The sequence below is a fragment of the Ctenocephalides felis genome, unplaced genomic scaffold (genome assembly GCF_003426905.1).
Source record: "Ctenocephalides felis isolate EL2017-DRISC unplaced genomic scaffold, ASM342690v1 CF-g0.4_SCAFFOLD_00845, whole genome shotgun sequence".
Lineage (NCBI taxonomy): Eukaryota > Metazoa > Arthropoda > Insecta > Siphonaptera > Pulicidae > Ctenocephalides > Ctenocephalides felis.
The window spans coordinates 28,469,416-28,475,415 of record NW_020536999.1 but is presented as its reverse complement, the minus strand read 5'-3'; positions in this window follow the sequence as shown (position 1 = coordinate 28,475,415).

Below are 6,000 nucleotides of genomic sequence, written 5' to 3'. Positions count from 1 at the left end.
CATGCTTTGATTGGCGCGAACAGTCGTTTTTTCAGGACGCTTTAATTTTTGGTCGACGACATCAGAGCCGATCAACCCATTTAAAGGATTAAAAAACATTCGATCATCCCAATAGAATGTTTAATAAAATATATTGCTTGTGTTGACGGTGTGAAACAATGATTAGTTTCAAATTAACAGTTTTTGCTATTATCTCATTGTTATTTCTCACTGATAAATTTTTATTGAACATTGATTACATTTATTCCTCGAATATTTAATTACTGTTTCGATGATTCACATAGCGCTCACATAAGAAATACACAAATATAAACAACCAGAGAATTAGCTTGCGCAAAGTTGTTTAGATTTAATAATCTATAGTGTTGACAGACGATATTAGATAATGTCCATAAAAGATAGAAGAGTAAAATGATAGTGCCTGTAAACCACTAATCACCTTTTTTACTCGCACATCCGTATGAAAATTAACTAAATTTTAAATAATTAAAAATTTTCCGGGGCCTCTTGCGAGGCCCCCCCAAGCGCGAGGCCGTCGGCGGCCGCCGACACCGCCGACGCCTCGCGCCGCTACTGTATATACATATATATATATATATATAGTTGAAACTTTGCCTTCTATTTGCACAAGTACATTTCTCATTAAACAATGTTCAATTAACAATATGAAACATTAACATTGGTATAATCAGTATTTATTTTACAAATCAATATATTTAGGTTTTGGAATCTCGATAAGTTATAATTAATCAATTTGTAGATATTGAAATAGTTTCCATTATTACTCTGAAATTATTCTAACCTTTAAAAATACTCATTACAAAAGTAAATCATCGGTCTTGTTAATTTGGCAAATAGAAAAGATTTTTATAAAAGCTAATGATGTTGGTCTTTCATGATTGAATTGTCTTTTATTTTCGTTAGAAAATGCATATCGTTATATCAGAAAGAATCGGAAATTACAGGTACTTTTAAAGAGAAACTAATAGAATTCACGTTTAAGATTGCAGGGCAAATGTATAATAGAAAACCAAATAGAAGGAAAAATATTCATTGGAAAACCATGATTGAACTTTTCATGAATTCATCAAATGGATCTGCAGAACGTTCTGAATGCAAATAATCTGCAATAAAGTACTAACGATGTAATTTTTGCTTAGAATATTGAATTCCATGTACAAATTACACACATGGATAAAAATTTCTATATATAAAATTCAGTACTTGAAAAGTTCTTTACTAGTCAAATAAGCCGAGCACTTCTCTAATATATCATGAAGCAATTATTTTTTCGCTGACTTTAAATTTCTGGCAGATTTTCCTCTTTAGTAATTGAATATATTTGACTATATTTTAGATGTAAAATAAACAATTTATATGCATAGAAAATGTTCAAGTGGATTTGCTTGTACTATCACCATTTTAAATTGAATTAAAATACTATTTTCTCAAAGTGAATTATTAACAAGTTTCAGTTTAGCCTGATGAATATTACATATTGCATGTGACAAATTGAATTATTGTAAATTGAGCTAAATTATTTGTGATATGTTATATAGTGTTTTATTTAGAGTAGAATGATATTTTATTTACATATATAATTTTGAACACGTGCCTCGTCTCTTGAATAAGAAATAGTGCATGTGACAAAATGACAGACACGTGACTTTTCTATAGAAGTTATTTTTTCATCTGTATGCTTCTGAACAAAACTTTATTATTATATTAATATTTAAGTAGATGTCTGAAATATATGAGTTGCAAAATACAAGTATGAATATTAAAAAAAATGCACTATACTACCATAAATACTTATGGAATTTTATTTGATTTTACTATTCATAGTATAATAAAATAAGTTGATATTTTTATTCAGAATACTGATTAAATTTCATAGTAAAATCAGTGAAATAAGTTTGCTTACATTTTTCGATTGTAATTACTTGAGTAACTTAGATTTCTTTTTAGTGCAATTTGTAATTTTCAAAATTTGGGTATTAAAAGATTTGGAAGAAAATGATTTTTCAGTATGCATAATTACTTAATTACACTTAATTCATATACGTTTACAAAAGCAAACTAAAATTCTACAAATCGTATTATAAATATATTCCATGTTAAAGCACTAAATCAGAAAGTACAAAATTTTACTCCAACATGAATATTATCAATAAAGAAAAAGATAATTTCAAAACTAAACTAGTGGTGCGTGGCACCGTGCTTCAAGAAACATTACTGGAACCTCCCGCACCGTGATTTAATATTTCTAGAATTGTATCCAAGCATACATATAATCATACTAAACACACCAACACACATACGCATACACACATACATTCATATTTTTTAAAGCAGGTCAAAATGTTCAGTAACCTTTTAATTCGACTTATTTTGGATTTTTTGGATTACTATAACGTGACCTACGAGATGTTAATAATAATCATGTAAAAGATATAATATTTATTTAATTGACTTTGATATTTTTTATTTATTTAGTTATTACTGTAACTTACCCCACGGGATGTTATTAATATTTGTATAAAAGATAGAATATTTTTTAATATATATAGCATTTATTTATTAAACATATTTTCAAATTTATATTTGAGGTTTACTTATGTATCAGCAAACATATCAATTGTTTTTAAACATTTGAATGGTCTATTCTCTATTCATTCATCGAACGTCGATAAAATGATAATTTTGTATCACTTTGATTTAAACTCGTTGACTAATTTTATCAATTACTATATTATAATATTATTTGTTTACGAAATAAAAAAAAATTTTGAGGCACGATAGCGAGCAATAAATATCACAATAGCATCATTAGCTACTGAACAAATCTGAAACTCCATAAATAGCATTTTGTAGTGTTTTGTACGATTAAAGAACTCATTTTGGTAGATTTATCTGTGCAAATTAGACTGGAAATATTATTACCGATTCTATATTTTATATAGAATTCCAATTCTCAGAATGTATTGCCTCTCTGGTATGAAATCTTTATCACATGCGGGAAGCGAGCTCTGAATTTACTTTTAACATACTGTTTCCGTTTCCGCGTCGCAGTGAATTTTATAAGCTCCGAAGCTTTTACGGTTTACAGAGAAACCGTGTCACTGAGCTTTCGATGTGTATTTTAGTGTGTAATTAAAGTTCTGGCAAAGGCATCAAAAACTAATGTCTTTCTTACTACATAGTCTGTTGACTTTAAATCATTTATTATTGATAAGCATTCGCTTGGGAAATGTTGGAAATTGATAATTTATGCGGGTAAATTAGGACATTTTATACAGTTGCTATGGAATATATAAACAGTTCTGATTTTATTTTCTGAGAAATGATTTCTTATTTGATTAGATATTATCAGTATATTTATTTGTTCAATTTCTAATTATTTTTCTAAATATTATTCATACGTTTTAGTTTAGATATTTATATAAATACTTATTAGTAAATTTATTTGTATATTTATTCAATTTTTTACCAAAGTACCTACTTACTTTTTGATTGGTTATTTAATTATTGAATTATTATTAATTCATTCACTTAATTCAAATTTGATAATTTATGTTTTATTAACTTATATTAAGTTAATGTAATCGTCTAAAACTTGAAATGAAAAATTTTTGCATTTCTTCACGTTTTGAAGGTTTCTGAACGTTTTGGCATACCTTGGAAAAAACGGATGTGTGTGTTTGTGTACGTATGTATGGACACAATTTTTTGTCCACGTTTTCAGGCGCACGATTCAAACGATTGAATGATTTAAAGAACATTCGATTCTTTTTGATAGGGAGATGTGCTAATTTGTTTTTGGCAAAGGCAGGTCCAGCTATTTCCAGAACATCCGATTTGAATGATCCAAAAAATACTCAATTTTTAATGATTGGGAGAAGAGGTGATTTGTTTGTGGAAAAGGGAGGTCTAGCCATTTTGAACATACAGAGCTAAATGCGCAAATAATGGCAGTTTTTGAGAGAACTAAGCGTCCGATTTGAATGATTCAAAAAACATTCCGCTTATTTTAACAAAATGATTGCTTTTTTCCATTTTTTCATATCGAAAATAATTTTGATTTATATTTTATTCTGGCTTTGTTATTCAGTTTATATAATTCTTATGAATATTAGACAATGTTACAGTATTTATAATAATCTCTTTAGAAACATTTAATATTCCTCAAACATTTCGTTAAGGTAGGCAAGTTCCAGCAATTTGCCCAAAGGCACAATGCCATATACACCATTAGTTATAAATTTATTTCATGAATTTTATTTTCGTTATGCTTACATCTGACCTATCAAGTTTCATTGACAACTCTAATTTTTGATAGATTTTGGTGCGTTTAAAATAAATAAAATATGTATATTTTATGTTTAACTTTTATTTGAAATTGATTAATGAATAAAAAATCATTCAACAAATAATAATTTCAAACATGTCATGAACTATAACTAAAACGAATTTTCAACTACAAACGTTTATAAATTGTGATAATTTGTTCGATAAATAATTGGAAGAATTATCAAAAATAATTGGAGTAGAAAAATAATTAATCAATTACAGTTTAAGTCTTAAAACCAACTTTGGTTGATTTTAAAGATCATATATCCCTTATGCATCAAATACACAAATGCGTGAGCAAATATAGGCCTGAATGTAATCAGCCCGAGGTTAGAAATTGATGATGTGTCATAGAGCCTATAGCGGATTGTAATTGAATATAAATATTATAGTAACGTTCATATCATTGGTATTGTTATCTCAATACTACGACTAAATAACCAATTCAATATTTATTTAATGCAAAACCATAATAGACCACTTGGTAATAGTAATACGTAGGCGGTTACAAATATCTATCACCATCTTAAAACATCAGATGGATGAAGAATAATGATATATTTAGTAAAACGGAATATTAGAATTAGATACAAGTTATTTGATCAACCATAAAAAATAGAATGCCATGCAATGCATTTATATTTAGTCAGTAAATAGTTATACTGCAAGAATAGTTATACTGCAATGATACCTTGGTACTAATAAAATTTAACAAGCATGTATTACATATCTTCATTTATTATGTTGTCAAATAGTGTCATATTCCAGAATATTATCAAAGCAACTCAAACAAATGATCAGAAGTCAATTAATCCCTTAATAATTTTATCATTGTCGAAGTTTCCTCTTGTACCATAATGTTTTGAGTTTCTGGCACAATCTCTCCTAACAGTTGAATAATTTGTATGCAGTCATAGTTCTCGTGACAGTTCGCAGCATAGACAGATTAACAGAATGTTCATGGCTGCATCTCGACATTAATTCACAAAAACAATAAATCTTTTTCACTTCAACTTGCACGACAGAACATGACACCCAGACAGGAATAGATTATGGAATGAAAATTTTATAAAACCCACCAGTAAAGAAAAATATTAAAATTTATGCAAACATACCAATTAATCATGGAAAAAATGTGCTTCTATAGTGTTTTTATTATTTATTAAGATATAACAATTAGACAGAAAATCAAATTATGAAATATATAAGTTTTTCCTATATCATCGCATTTAGGGATTTTCTCCGTTGTGAAGATTTCCTAATAGATCCATATCTGAAGCTAATGTTGACTTAGTAAATTGTGTGGTACGTAGGCAATTTCTCTTTAACCATTTTATTAATTAATATATTTATTTGATTCTATAGATAATTATATTAATATGATAACTTTTTTTAGTGCATATTAGGGTTTATTTTTATTTGCTTTTTACATTTTTCTAGTATAGTTTATAATCTTCGTAAAAACAAGAAGATGGTTTCAATTTGGAAATAGATTTTTTTTTCAATTTTAGAATATATATTTCAGAACATATAGAGTGTGTGTGTGTACACAGCATTTTTCGATTGACACAGACACAGATCTTCGTTTAGTTATTAACTCTTAGGTATAGTGATTTTTTATTTTTGGAAATTGAATTATCAGTATAGTTT